Source organism: Octopus sinensis, unplaced genomic scaffold, assembly GCF_006345805.1.
Source record: "Octopus sinensis unplaced genomic scaffold, ASM634580v1 Contig10816, whole genome shotgun sequence".
NCBI lineage: Eukaryota > Metazoa > Mollusca > Cephalopoda > Octopoda > Octopodidae > Octopus > Octopus sinensis.
The window spans coordinates 275,208-291,989 of record NW_021832224.1 but is presented as its reverse complement, the minus strand read 5'-3'; the positions used below and the strand labels follow the sequence as shown (position 1 = coordinate 291,989).

Below are 16,782 nucleotides of genomic sequence, written 5' to 3'. Positions count from 1 at the left end.
GTAGTTGTTCATTTTAACCAAAATGCAGAAAATTTTTTTTTAATTTTTTTTGGGAGGGAAGGTTTTAAGGACTTCATCATGTAAGTCGAGGACATTGTAGTTGTTCATTTTAACCAAAATGCAGAAAATTTTTTTTTAATTTTTTTGGGGGGAAGGTTTTAAGGACTTCATCATGTAAGTCGAGGACATTGTAGTTGTTCATTTTAACCAAAATGCAGAAAATTTTTTTTTAATTTTTTTGGGGGGAAGGTTTTAAGGACTTCATCATGTAAGTCGAGGACATTGTAGTTGTTCATTTTAACCAAAATGCAGAAAATTTTTTTTTAATTTTTTTGGGGGGAAGGTTTTAAGGACTTCATCATGTAAGTCGAGGACATTGTAGTTGTTCATTTTAACCAAAATGCAGAAAATTTTTTTTTTATTTTTTTTGGGGGGAAGGTTTTTAGGACCTCATCATGTAAGTCGAGGACTCGTATTGCCAATTTGAAGTTGGTGTGCACACACAGACAGACAGACACACAGACAGACACACAGACAGACAACAGACAGACACACACCATACCATTTATTATTAAGATTAACAAATAGTTATTAACTAACTAAATTCCCGGCATCGTATAACCATTTATCTGGAATGTTTTCCGTCGACTATTTTTTTAATTTCTTTGCAGAGAGCCACGTTTTCTTGTTTGAAAATGTGTCATTAATTTCTTTTCAAAAAAGAAATTTTCTGTTATTTCATGTCTTCGGCATTGATTACTTTAACTGGAAAAATACTATTACAGTACGACCCCGGTTGGGGACCCCATGGGCAGACCCATGGGTGGCACCCGCTGTTTTTGGGCACCCCGCTAGGGGCAGTTTTTGAAAACAGTAAATTTTTCATTCTATTATTTATTTTTGATGACCCCGGTTTGGGGCACTTATTTAATTTATTTAATTACAAAATGTTAGTTTATTTATTATATAATTAATACTATTATGTCGCGAGCGCAGCGAGCACCGAGCGCAGCGAGCAACCACTCAATTTCCAGATCCGATCAATCAAAAAATCTATAAATTGACAAATACCAAGGCTTGTATTTGGGATTAAATATATTCGATAACAAAAATTAAAATCGATGCCAAAGCAGAATGAGCTTTAAAACCGATTTCATAAATAAAAATAATATTTAAATTTATAATTGATTTTTTAGAATAATGAGAAAAAAATCTAAATGCTTCATAATTTATAAAAAAGTCAAAACAAGAATCTTCTGAAGGAGCAAGCCTGTCTGCACAGTTCATTTTTGATTAGAAGACCTAATTTTAGAGATTAAAACGAAAAAATAGCAATGAGATTTGTCAAATTATTACCCCCCTCACAACCTAAACAAAATAGCGTTCAGTATTCATTGATTTTACTTTTCTATTAAGGTCTACTTATAAATTATTTTATGGGATTCAATGGAAAACTTAAGTTATTTCAATTTTATTTAAATCATGTTAAAATTTTAAATAATGTATAAATATATTGTTGATGACAGGCTTGTTAGCTGTCAAATGTGCGCGTCGCGCTCGCGACATATTATTTCACGTGTTTATTTTGACTTTAGTAGGTTCGTAAAAAGAATTCAAAGATTAATTATGAAACAAAATTAAAATCGCTAAAGATATAAAACATGGTCAATTTTCAGAAAGAGATCTTGCTAAAAAGTATAAACCAAAGGTATCTTTTTTAACTAATTATTAATTACAGGTACTATTCTCGCATTAACAAATTTTGTTTATTATTTTGACGCGGATTAACTGAATCCGATAGAATCAAGGAACACATGATCCAAATAATGAATTAGATAGATTAGTTTTTGAAACTTTTCTACGTCTGAGAGATGAATTTCTTCCAATTTCTGGAACTATCTTAAAACTGATTGCAAAAATTATCTAAAAAGATAATTAATGAATCATTTAAGGCATCAAATGGATGGCTAGACCGGTTCAAGAAAAGACACGAGTTGCTATTTAAACTATAAGTGGAGAAAAGAATTCATCTGACCTTTCTAACGGTTTCCAATTTTTTTGCTGATTATGACAACTGTTTGGAAACTGTAGGAAGTGAAAATATTTTAACTGTGATGAAACAGCTTTATACATAAAGCGAACGCCGTCGAAATCTTTTGTTCAATTTAATGACAAATGCAATGGAATTAAAATGAGCAAAGAGAAAGTTACCCTTCTCCTTTGTTGTAATGCACTTGGTGAAAAGTTAAAACCTCTATTAATTGGAAAATTCAAATCTCCTAGGTGTTTAAAAAATTTAACGCTGAGGATCACGGAGTACTATATGCTGCATCAAAAATTCGTGGATGACTAGTGATATATTTTGATAAAAACAATTCGGTGAGAAAATTACTGATTACTTTAATAGTATTTTTTGTTGGATTTATTAACATTTTTAAATTTTATTAAGAAAGGACTATGTTAGAATTTTTATTAATATTAAATAATTTTAATTTATAGTCTAAAATGCAATAAAAATCTATTGAGGAGAAAATAAAAGCAAAAAAATCTTTACCCTCGCATTTTGGGGGCACCCCCGCTTTTTGGGGCACTATGATAAAAATGCTGCCCCAACCGGGGTCGTACTGTATAGATATCCAATCAATTTTGTTCCTTTCCAAACTATCTATTATTGTAGTTCACAAAATAGATTGTTAGATCAACTATACCCTCAGGTCTTCTACCAATCTTGAACTGGTCAACAGTTGGATATAGAAACCAATTATTTACCAAATTAATTTGGATTGGTAGTCTACAAATTTTATAGCTTTCTTGGAACAAATCAAATGTCGTATTTCGACCGAATACCTAATACACCAAACACTACAACAAATAGTTTTACTACAAACATTCCTCCCACTAAAATGACTTTCAATCAAGAAACAGTACATGAAAGTAGGAATCAACAAATCAATTCGCAAAAAAACTGGACCCGAGACATAAAGCACGATCTTGTTAATAATGCTGTAATTATTAGTTACTTTTTTTACTCTTTTCTTGTTACAAACAATTTAAATAATTTCAAAATATCATTACAATACGACATCGCTTGAGGCAGTCCCGCTTTTAGGAGTAGTTTTTAAAAATAGTCAATTTTTCATGATATTATTTATTTTTAATGACCCTGGTTTGGGAAAGTTAGGTTAGTTAATAGCACTTCCATGTTGTCATAAACACTTAAGTTTCTAAGGTTTCCCTCGTGCCGTACTCTCAACTATTTTCCTAGGTAGTCTCTCAACTATTGTCCCAGCTAAATCCACATACCAGATGATGACGAAATCCTTCAAAGGAGATAGTTAATTAATATTCGAATAAAGCTACTTCCTTCATTTACACGCTTATTGATTGTCCCAACATTCATTACAATACTCGTTACGTGATTTGCCCCCGTAGCCGAGATCTCGTAGTTTAAAATTATTCAAATCAAAAAAAAGCGTATATCGTACTAATATTTTATTTTTTGACATTCTTAAGGAATTTTTTGTCATAAAAAATTAATAATTAAAATAACGATTTATTGAATGTCCGGATTTTTTTGTCGAGGGGTGTATAGGGCTCTCTCAATCTCGGGGAAGATAGTATTTTAAACTTAATATTGAGATCAAAGTGAACCACGTTTATTACAAGACAAGGAATTTTATCAGAAGGCGTGTCCACTCCTCTGAGCAACATCAGTGGCCACCTGTCCGTGGCATTAAACATCAACGTTTGTCGGTTTTTTGTGGAAAGGAATGAGATGATTGAACTTAGTTGTGTCTCAAAGTCTTCTTCCAACAGACTATCTGTCTCGTCCAACACTAAAAAACGCAATTGAGACAAAGGTTGGGCCAAATCTTCACTTTTATATTCAAAAAGATAGGAGTTTTGTATTAGACAGCAGATCTTACAAGACTAAAATGAAAAACAAATATCAGATCAGTATGAAGTGCCCGAACTGATTGCGGACCATTTTAAACAACATTAAAATCGAACTATCAAGGAAAACTAACGACCAATTTAAAACAGCGCAAATTAGATGATTAAATAACTACAGAGGATTAAATAACTACAGGCAATACTTGCAAACTCCAGGCTAAAGAAAAACAAAAACTTAGGCTCGGATTATCTAAATTCCGAATTCTTTAAATAAGAAACACAGAGACTGTAAAAAGTTACTAATTGGATTCTAAACGAAATGTATAGAAGAGATGCGTCCCTACTACTAGGAAGGGGCTCCTATTCAAAACCACACAAACTTGAGGGTAAGGTTAAGAACATTAGACATGTAGTCTTGACATGCAAGATTCGGTCGATAGAAATAAACTTCAACATGTATTTGGAGGCTTGACGGTCAGAATGATTAGATTTGAAGACCAGACTAATTGTGATGACTAGAAATTCATTGCCGAGAAGGTTTGAAACAATATTCGACACCCAAAAGAGTTCTATTATCTCTTATTCTGTTTCTAATTTATTTTAAAACGGCTCTTCTATACTCAAGACCGGTCCTTAGAATAAAGAAGAGCTAAAAGGCTTAATTCTGAAAATACAAGACAATATGTCAGACTGGTCACTAAAAATGTACATATAAATCAGATGAACATGAAAAACTGAAATTGTGGAATCGAGTAACAGAAAAGATAGACCCGACGAAATTTGTGGCAAAAAAAAGAAATGAATCTCTATTCTCGGTAACACGAGGATATTACAGAAAGGAAGACATTTACTTATGGCACAAGCACGGCTCACCCGAAGAGGACTTATGTAAGAAAGAGAATTCATCTTTGCAATACACAAAACATATTCTTCCACAACTCGGAAACCTGAGCTTGTACAATGTCAATCAAAAATGTTGTTCAGAATCCTTTACAAAAGAACAGAACTATATAAATTTTGTGGGAGATTCAGGATGCAAGATGGATGCTGTTTAGTCTCATCCTCAGAATCGATTTGGATTCGGTGTTTTCAAACATAAGCCAAATCCTTAAACTCTTGAAAGTTGTTTTAATATTATGTAAACTAATCAATATGCTTCAAAACGTACTCAGATAAAAGCATTGGAGCATATTTTTCCGCTGTTAAAAGTATACAAAAACATAATACTGTTGATACACATAAAAATAGTTACGAGTCTAGATAAAAAAATGAAACATTTTGAGACTTTTTGTGAGTAATTCCAAAAATAAAGTCGTATTTATTCCCGTATGTTCCTCTAGAGATCCAATTTTTCTCTTCGGAGACCGCCGTCGCCGTCTAGATAGGAATTCAATTTATGACAGGCTTGATGGTGGAAATAGTATTCACTGTTATCTATGTTCGAATTTTATCAAATTGCTAGTTGAACAAAATAATCAATGTAAAATTTACATATACAATGTGAATATTATTCATTCAAACAAAAAATTATTTATGTGATAATTAAAAACTTATTCATCCGCTCGTTATCCGGTGGCGATTAATCTCCTCTTTTTAGAGGAAAAAGTAACCAACAATACTTCTTTATCTGAACAACTCCCATGCCAAAAGATTGTATTTATGACATTTCTCAACTTTGGCCTGTATGGATTATCTGGTATACTAAAATTATTTCTGATTTTTGAGCATGGGCAAAGTGAACGGATTGTTTATATTGAGCACATTTTCCCTGTCAAACACGTCAGACGGATAGTATTGGCATTAACTTATGGTGTGACCCTAAGAAGTCTGTCGGTTTTTTTCCTCCCAATTTCACGGGGAATGGGGTTAAATAAAATATTACCCCTCATTCGTAGACTCAGTTTACTGCTCACCTAAACCATCGATTTTTAAGAGATTTACAATGGTAATTAATTAGCCGTTTATTTGGTACATTAATTGACGATATTAATTTTTAAATTTGATAAAACCATAATTAGCGTGTGCGTAGTTCTTAATGAAAGTAGCAATCCTTGACGCAGGTGCTCAATACAGCAAGGTCCAATTGATATATATTTCCACAGCTAATTGACGCAAGCATTCGAGATCTCTGCATAGAAACATGTCTTCTTCCACTAAACTCGTCATTACAGTCAATTTTAAACCATGATTGTCGGTTGGTAATTTAACTTATCAAAATGACCACAGCGCGATTGTGATTAGTGGAGGGCCTGGCTCAGTTACTGAACCAAACTCTCCAAAATGTCTTGACGAAATATTTAACGGAAGTATCCCAGTGTTGGGGATATGCTATGGACTACAGGTTGAATTGATTCCTTCAATTTGTAGCTTATAAATCAATTTTTTGGCGGAACTGTCGAAGCAAAGAAAATCAGAGAAGATGGAGTTTTTGAAATTTCCTTAGACCCATCCTGCGAATTATTCTGGTTTTAAATTCTGAGGAAAGTCATAGTGGACTTGAAACAACTCAAAAAGTAATGTTGACCCACGGAGATTCACTTGGCATTATTTCTCCGTGTTTGACAACCATTGCTACGTCAGATTGTGCTGTTGCTGGTTATTTTCAAGATAAAAAAACACTTTAGGAGTTAGTTTTAAAAATAGAAAAATATACGGAGTTCAATTTCACCCAGAAGTACACGAGTCGACTTGTGGGAGTACAATTTTCCGAAATTTTCTTTTCAACATTTGCAAACTGACTCCCTCACATTCTTTTGCTGAATACTTTTTATCTATTAAATCCGAGATTAAGTCGAAGGTTGGGTCTCGACATGTCATTGTTGGTCTACAAAGTTCAATTTAGGTTTTTTCCAGTGGTGGAGTTGATTCCACGGTGTGTGCCTGTCTACTCCAGGAATTATTGGGATCTGAGAAAGTACACGGACTGTTTGTGGACCATGGGTTTATGAGAGACGGAGAAGTGGAAGAAATCACTTGTCGGTTAAGGAAATTGGGGATTCGACTGAAGGGTGACCTCGGTTTATTAGACTTGTTCAGTCGTGGATGCCAAATCTCGTTTTTTGCAAGGAACGACTTTGATCGACGGAGAAATGAGGGGACCATTGAATTCGATCACTGATCCTGAACATAAGCGGAAAATAATCGGAGACACATTCCGTCATGTAATGATTTCTATAAAATTTGATTTTAGATTTTTGATGACTATCTTAAAGAGGAAGGATTGAATATCGACGATTTTCTACTCTGTCAAGGCACTCTTAGACCAGACCTAATCGAAAGTGCCTCGAAAGACGTCTCATTTGAGGCTGAAACCATAAAAACTCATCACAATGACACAGAAGCTATTCGAAATTTAAGGAAACAAGTTTAGTCACCCATCATTTGAAGGGAAGGATCATTGAACCTTTAAGAGATTTACACAAACATGAAGTCGTCCGTCTGGCCCAACAGTTGGAGATTCCAGACTGTACTGCACTTCGTCACCCCTTTCCAGGTCGTAAATGAATTTTTTATTTTAAAGGTCCTGGACTGTCAATTCGAATCATTTGTGCTGACAAGCCTTTCGTGTGTCTTCAAGAAGATAAAGAAATGTTAGAAAACATTCTCAATTTCCACTTTTATGTTGATTTATATATCTAAGTAAAATTTGTAGTCTCAGTCTGGTCGTATTTCGCCTGAGATTTGCACGATTAACCAATTTCTGTCTGAAAAATCTCGACAAGAATTGTCAGAATATACAAAAAGTGATATCAAGTCATTTGTCCTGCCAATTCGGTCTGTTGGCGTTCAAGTTTGTGGATTTTTTTAACTTAAAGGGAGATGGTCGTTCATATAAAAATCCAGTTGTGCTTCAAGTCGATGATATTGAGGAGATTGACTGGAATGCGCTTATTTTTCTATCTAAATTGATTCCCAAGTTATGTCATGGAATAAACAGGTCCCTTCGTTTATCTTACTCTCAGAGTCACTTTGATGTTAGATCACTATCCCCCAAATTTGTCTTGTTTAAAAAATATCACTCCAACATATATAAATCTTAATAATCTGAACAAACTTCGTCAATGTGATCAAATCGTGACTAAAATTACTCGCAAGTTTGAGATGATGAACAAACTGTCACAATTTCCGGTCGTCATGATCCCAATAGACTTTGATGAGACCGGTCGACATTCGATTGTTCTTCGACCATTCATTACACGTGACTTTATGACCGGTTCTGTGGCTATTCCCCCACATATTCCTTTTGAAGTAATTCTCTAAATTTCAATTTTAGTCACTTTTGGAAATGTCGAGAGAAATAAAAAGTGTTTCTGGAATTAGTCGAGTCATTCTTGACCTCACGTGCAAACCTCCTGGCACCACAGAATGGGAGTAACATTTCCATACATTATACTTATTTAAGTTAAATTACTTTTAAACATTGGGCTTGTTTTTTTCTACAGAATGTAACGTGGCTCTTTCTTAAGTGGCCTAAGTACAATAATCAAGGAAATATGCTAAAAACTGTTTGGGCAAATTTTAAAAGAGGAGGAAGATAGGCCTGCGAATATTACCATAAAAAAGCTTTTAGAAACAGCTAAGTAAAAGCTCCTAAGTCGTCCGTGTACTAAACTTCCTTAAGTGCTAATTCATGACTTAAAACCAGTGAAAAGACCTCAACAGCCTGCAGAGTTTGGCGTAGAAAGTTAAGGAAAGATCATACGCCTACATCACTACTGGAATAATATTTTACATGATTCTATGTTCTTATTGGACATAATAGTTCCATTTTTCTAAACCACTGCCATCATCGTGGTCAACGTTTGTGCCAATGAAAAAATTATGTCCAAGAGGACGTTACCTCAAATGAAAAAAAAGTGCCTGTCAGCCACATTCGGCCGATTGCCTGAATGCGTTACCGATTTCGTCAGTCGGTATGTTCCTGGACAACGAATCAGTCCGCCCTGATGGGTCAATTTTATTCCCGTTCAGGGAGAGAATGGCACTCGTGTGGGATGTTACCTGCGTAGACTCATTTTCCTCATCATTGCTGGTTGACTCAGCTTCTCGTCCTGGATCTGCATCTGCCCTTATCAAATCTAGGAAAACTGCAAAATATGGCTCTTTGACCGATACCTGCTGCTTCATTCCTCTGGCTTTCGAAACCAATGGGATAATTGGTTTCAAAGCCCGCAAACTCCTCTCAGAGATTGGTTTAATCATCTCGAGAAGGGGAGTCAGGACAGTTGTGAAATGAGCTGGCTTTTTCAGCGTATATCGTTCGTGATATTACGTGGATTCCGGAATTAATGATGTAAATCGTTACGTCATTTTTTGTTTGGATTATCAGGTTGACATTTTGAGAAAATCAGATGTCTGGGTTATTGATGGTACCTTTAAAAGCGTGCCTAATCAATTCGAACAAATGATTACAATACAAAGAAAATACTTAGGTAAATTCTGGCCTCTTGCGCACGCTCTTTTGCTCAAAAAAACAGAAAATGCCTACTGTGCATTATTTGAAGAAATAAAGACACTTGTTGTTACTTCACCAGCAAGTATTTTAATTGATTTTGAAAAAGGGTTAATTAACTGTACAAAATCAGTTTTTGGAGTTGTTTTCATCGGGTATTAAAGTCAATGCCTAGGACAACCAATTCATTGGAAGGTTGGCATAAGCTGTTCAACAGTTCATTTAACAGAGCGCACCCAAATTTGGCAGCTTTTGTCAATGTTTTGGCCATGGAAGAACAAAGACTTTTTGTGAAAATTACACAAATTAAGCCAGGAAGGTATCTTGAAGTATCTGGAACAGACTGCAAAAAGAAACTTAAACTGAGAATAGCATGTGAAAATTTTATGAATTTGAAGTAGATTGCTATTTTGAACTAATTGATGGTTTGATTTGCTTTAAAAGTTCAGAATAAAAAGTAATTTTTACAAAATTTTATTTTATTTACCCTTAAAATATTTTTTTTTGTATACGAGTTGTCGCTTAACGTCTCTTTTTTTCTTGTTTCCATTAAAAAACTATTGCATGTATCAAAAAATAACCACAAAATCAGTTACTATATTTAAATAGATATAATTTGACGTTATTAAATGTCACCGTCAATTTAATTGATCACGCCGTTAAATGAATTGACTAATTTTTATAAATTAGAAATACAACAAAAAATTATTATTTTGCACTGACGGAAAATTATTCTCTTAACTAACTGCCTCAAAATCAACGGTTTTTTGCAGTTTCTCTAAGAATATCAAAATCATCTCCCGTTTTCAGCTTTCGTCTTACAAAAGCTTCACGCAATGCGTAATAATCTTAAATAATTTGATTGTCATCTGTTTCATAAAAATTATATTTTTATTTCAATAAAAAATATATCCGGCATGTATTTTATTCGGACTGTAAAAGCTTTTAATTTATTCAATCAGAAATATAAAATCCATCACTAATTTTAATACATTACAACTAAACAATTCGTATAAATATCGGATCTGGTGCATCTCCCCTGAAATCATTCCCAAAAAATTGCATTCCAGAAGATTCCAGAAAGAAGTTTTGGTACAACTTTGGAAGGCAACATCAAAGCAATGACCATATCTCGGCTCTAAAACAACTCGTAACCACACTACTCAAATTTTGGCATTTTTATTAATTTTTTTAACCGGTTCCTTGCTCAGCAATGTCACCCTCTTGACAGAATCTTTTATAAAGATACAATTTCAATTTCAATTATAAAAATTAAAAAAGCTTGTTTTTATTCTTTTCTAAATGTTTGAGTGAGATGGTCTTGGACCCCAAAAATTCAAAATGTCGTAAAAGTTCCTCGCATTCAACAAGAGGAACATTCCATGAACGGTAGAAGGTGAAGAGACTCGAATGTTTTACAAATTCCCCAATCTAAACTGAGAATAACAAACTAAAATATAATTCCTAATCATTTTGAACACTTCCAGACTCGAACCCGGAGCACTAGTTTGATAGTCACTCGCATACAAAAACTCACTAGAATGTACAACAAAGACCACCTGCGGAGAACGAGATTGTCCCCGATTATGTGCGAACAGTAAGAAAGACGTCTCAAAAAATCCCCCGTTCACAGTTTAAATACTTACAAAAATAATCAATCAAAGTAATTTTGTTCATTTTCTTCAAATAACACATCCCAACTCGCATTCGATTCAATCGAGAGGCTTTAAGTAATAATAAAAAACAGTCAGTTTAATGGCGTGGTCCATTAAATAGACGGTGACATTAAATAATAACAAAATAACGTACATAAAATCAAGTTAATATTAAATCTCAGTCTAAATAAAATACACGCCAAATAATTTACGCTTCTCACAGATGGCCGACAAAAATAGAAATTAAAGAAATTAGTCTGATAGAATAACCAATTGATTATTTGTTTTGTTATTTTTTAATTAAAAAGCGTGAAAAAATGCATGTGCGACTTTAAGGAAATAAAAAGCTTAAAAACGAGCCCGTCTCAAGTCAAAACCAGTGGGATTATTTTCATTTAAAGAATGGACAACTTCCCTGCCAATATATCATATCATATTTTTAATAATAATTAAAATTTTTTTTATGTAAATTTTCAATTTCAGTAAAAGTAAAAAATGTAATTATTCAGGGCGTATTTTATTTAGACTGTCACAAATAATATTTCATTTATTCAAGGCTTTAAATAATAAAAAACAAAAAAACTACAAATATTCCTTTACGTGTGAGAGAACAAGACCTTTGATATAGTCCATTTGAGTACCCCTTGTCAGTACAGTCCCTTCTTCAGTCTTTTCTTGGGAAGGCCGAAGAGAGAGTGATTCCTGAGTACTGAAATGTACAGGTAACCTCCCCAAAGACACAGTCACGCCAATTCTCAGCAGCAGTACACTCATCTTGCCACTTCTTTGAACGCAAACGTCTCTGCCGTTGAAACCTCGTTTCTTTCCTAACTCGACAGACCTGTTCCCCTTTTACCGAATCTTCTATAAACTCCGAGGAAATAAAACCGTCATAAACGGTGAAACTTGGTCTTAATTTGATGTGGTCCTCCAGTGGCTTCAAATGCATTTCTCCGTCTGTAATCTTCCCAACAAGGAGAGTGTGGTTCGCCTTCTTCCCAGGGACTGACATCAACGTCAGTTTATTGGCCTGTACTAGTCTGAGAGTAGTAAAATAACAAAAACTTGATCTCCGATTCTTTTAAGGGTCGACATCGTCTTCGGGGCTTCTTTTTCCGTTTTTTTGGAAGTGGGGGTTTTGGATTAGTCGAGGATTCTTCTTTATTTACTTGAACTTCAACCTACGACTACAACAAGAGGAGTACTAGTCGGTTTTCAGGTTTGATTCGAATACTGTTGATGTCCTGCATGCCATACGAACAGTTCCTTGTGGTCAGGGGGTACTACAATCAGATTTAGGAGTACTTCAAAGATGAACAGACTCTTGTCCCTTTCAGAGGAGACCTCTGTGTTAAGCTGGGGATTATTATTTTTAAAATACAGTTAATGTTTCATCATATTTTAGTCCTTTCGATTCATCAATATTTGGTTCTAGGGTCTGCTCTAATCCAATTTTTATTTCAGTTTTGGGGTTCTATGTTAGTTTTAGTATTTACTTCGATATGTGTTTTAGGTATATCTTCAGCTTCTTTTTTGATTTTTTCAATTTCTTTACCATAACCAGACAAAGACCGAATATGCGCTAAAACCTATTTTAAATTAATAGATTGTTAGTCATAACACGTGCTATAAAGTCTCCATCTGGAAACAGTCTTAATTATAATGATTTTAGTAGAAATGTTAGTAAAAAAATTAAATAAAAAAATCAATCAATGACAATCTCTAAAAACTAAATTAAATCCAATCTCGTCATCAATAATTCCAAATCTTTTTGAGATAATAAAATCTTGTTTAATTTTTAAATTGGATTCATTTTTGACATAAAATGAAAACGAATAGGCCGAGGATTCTCCCGTGGCGACAATTTTATTTACCGCCACTTCGTGATTGACTCTTTGACCCCAAAAATTTAACCGGGAAATACAAATTTTGTCCATTTTTTGATTAATTTTTATTAAACCGACAAATTTCTGCAGATATAGTCCTGTTATTGTAAGCATTGACATCGAAATAACAGAAAATAAGAAAAATGGAACAATATCTTTCTGTTCATACATGTAGACGGGAAATAGTAGTATAAGTAGTCCAGTTTGGTATATTTTGGCCTTAAGAAACAGTCGGATGGTTGTGATTTGTGTCATGTGGTAAATTTTTTTAAAATTGTCCGTTTTTCGGAGTGGAATTGTGATATTTTTTGATTGAGTTCTGATTTGAATATATGAAAATAAAGTAAAAATATGTTTAGTCCTCTGTAGTTTATCAAATAACATTTTTCGGTTATCCACAAAATAATTCTTAAATTTAAAATAAATTAATCTATATTACTTTTTAAAAACAATCATTTTATTCCAACCTAATTAAGACGAAATTTACATAAAATTCACGTGAATTCAGAAAAATGTTAAGAAAGTTTGTGGAGACACTAAAGATAGGCAAAAGAGTTTCTTCTTCTGAAGGTACTCCTAAAATTATTTCAGAACCTCGTGAGACCATCAAGGACCTCTACATCCAGGCTAACATGGAAGATTCAGAAAGGGCAGACTATTTGTTCAATATTTCACTGGATAGAATAATATCAGATATTTACATCAATCCTAAACTTTATGTTGGTTGGTACAAATCAGAGTTTAGGTTATACTGAACTATTTAAAGAAATATGGACCTTCCGAAGAAAATATTTTTAGGAAAACAGCTCAAAAAATGGAATGTCAAAACCTTATAGAAGTCATCAAATTTTCCGATATTTTGTCACTTGATGAATATTCACCTGCAACGGTTGCTTCAGTTTTTAAGGTTAGTTTGACCTGTGTTTTTTTCTGACCTATTTGAGATCACTTCCAATGTGTATTCTTGACAATAAAACGTTTTCAACGTGGAAAAGTTGTTGCAAAATGACGTGCATAAATAAAAAAGTGAAAAAACTAAAAAAGTTACAATTTTTGTGCCTCACTGGAATAGAACCCTGGACCGTCTGCCTCCCTGCCACATCACTCTCCTAAAACTCATAATTTGCATTTTAAGAGATATTTCCAATAATTCGATTGTAAACAGAATGGACGACCGTTCTCTCGCAATATGTATTTCAGCAAGTATTTTTTCGCAAAAAAATATCATTTTGAAAGACATGATAAAAGCTTCAAAAATTGTATTCTCATATTTTAAATCTAAGATGGCCTCCTGCGTCCAATTTATGATGAATCATGCCACAGAACTGTTTGGAGAACAGATTGACCAAATTTTTGATTTGGTGACAATTCCAATCCTCAAACCACGAGATACTGGTATATAATAATGCTATATATTTAAGTAACCAAGCCAAGGAGGTCAATTTCTGTGAATTTCCCTGCGTTTTATAAACATGAAGAACACATAGAAGACCAAGAGATTATAAAAAGAATGACTTCTCAGACATCTGACCTCAGTTTTGAGAAAGAAAAGACGAGTGGTTCGGAGTATAATGAAGGAGAGTCCAATTCTGACTGTAAAATAGATTATTTAAAGATGAATACTTTAAAAAACAGTTCCAGTCAAATTTCAAGCAAAACGATTACTGAAGGAACTTAATATAATTAAAAATAATAGAATAACTAATTTTAATAAAAATATTTTATAATAGAATTAAATTTTAACCAATTATTGAATTAATAATATAAAATAGCATAACTAGTTATTAGCTTTTGTGGTGATGCAAGTTGACGATTCTACCGATAAATTTGATCTAGATTCGATAATATCCCGTCTTCACGAGGGTATATAGTAGTGTAGAATAAAGGGTCTAGTAGGTCGTGGGTCTCGACCTGGGAAAAACATTAATCTGACCGAAGCAGAGATCCGTGGTCTGTGCAGTCGATCTCGGGAATTATTTCTACAGCAGCCAATCTTATTGGAATTAGAGGCCCCCTTGCGAATATGTGGAGATATCCACGGCCAATATTATGACCTTCTAAGACTATTAGAGTATGGAGGCTTCCCTCCTGAGTCCAACTATCTATTTTTGGGGGACTACGTTGACAGAGGAAAGCAATCTTTGGAGACAATTTGTCTTTTATTGGCCTACAAAGTGAAATATCCTGAGAACTTTTTTGTTCTGAGAGGAAACCACGAATGTGCAAGCATAAACAGAATTTACGGATTCTACGACGAATGTAAGAGACGATATAACATAAAATTGTGGAAAATATTCACAGATTGTTTTAACTGTCTCCCAATTGCAGCTATTGTGGACGAAAAGATATTTTGCTGTCATGGCGGTAGGGATTTTTGTTCATTTCAGGACTGAGTCCCGACTTGCAGTCCATGGAGCAGATCAGACGGATTATGAGGCCTACGGATGTGCCAGATCAGGGACTGTTGTGTGACCTCCTCTGGTCTGATCCCGACAAGGATGTGACTGGATGGGGAGATAATGATCGAGGAGTGTCTTTTACTTTTGGACCTGAAGTTGTGGCAAATTTTATAGATCGGAATAAGTTTGATTTGGTTTGCAGGGCTCATCAGGTCGTTTTTTGTGTGTATTTTAGGTGGTTGAGGATGGATATGAGTTTTTTGCAAAGAGGCAGTTGGTTACTTTATTTTCTGCTCCTAACTACTGTGGGGAGTTTGATAATGCAGGGGCTCTGATGACAGTCGATGATACTCTTATGTGCTCATTTCAGATACTGAAGCCTGCTGATAAAAAGAAGGGAATTCCTCTGGCTGCAAATAGACCGATGACACCCCCGAGAAATCCGTCTATTAATAGATCCCCCAGATCTCTTTAAATAATATTTTCTTGGTTTAATTTCTCTTCATTTTTGACTTGTTATTATGTTTATTTATTTGACCCCATTCCCCCTGAAATTGGGAGGAATGCGGCACGAAGAGAACCGACAGATCTCTTAGGGTCACATTATTAGTTATGGAGTGAATTATTTTTATAAGATCTTTTTATGGTGGTGAGATTTTTGCATTCCAGGATGACGTGCGTTATTGTGTGTCGTCCGTCATGGCAGATTGGACAGGACGGATTGACGTTTTTATCTTGTTTGTTTTGATAGTCGAGGAATAAATGGTGATGCCCACAGCGAAATTTGTTATTATCGTTGTATTATGTGGTTAATTCGTGGTTGCTATGTTCACGTGCTGGATACATAAGGATTTTAGTTGCTTAGTGTGGAGGTTTAGAATCATATGCCTGGTTAAAGGTGTATTTGTCATTTGGGAAAGCGTTTGTAAATACATTAAAACATTAGTATTGTGTCGGGTAGTTTTATCTGGTTGGTATTCAGGTTAATGTATAATTTTTGCTGATATTTTGTAATCGAATCGAGTTTTAACCTGAGTGAAATATATATCTAATTCAATAATGTTGATTATCCTCCTGCTGGACAATTGGGGCCTAAGGATCTGATTTTTTTCTTATGAAATACGCAAGCCTCATACAGTCAAACCTCTATGATTTGCCACTCTCCTTTTTTACCAAAAAAATGAATAAAACAAGCCTCAAGAGTGAAATTATTGATGTTTTTTCGTGTAAAATCGAGGAATTCAGAGAATTATTAAATGAATAAACATTATTGATTTAGGAGGAAATCCTAGAGCTCGACTTTAAAATAAAAGATCGACTTATTGACGACAGCTTTTTTAACTATCTTCCTTTTTGCCAGTATTTTGGTCGGTTCCGTTGGTGGCAATAAATAGAGGGTTGACTGTAGTTGTGTTTATGGTGTGTATCTACCAACTATATGGTATCCATCCCCTCTCTTCCAAGCTGGAATTGCTTCTGGAGAGTTTTACATCTAT

The 16,782-nt window shown here is 34.2% G+C and overlaps 1 pseudogene; it reads left to right on the top strand.

The window, feature by feature from the left end:
- Window positions 1–14,686: 14,686 nt before the first annotated feature.
- LOC115228574 lies at window positions 14,687–15,761 on the top strand (annotated as a pseudogene).
- Window positions 15,762–16,782: the final 1,021 nt, after the last annotated feature.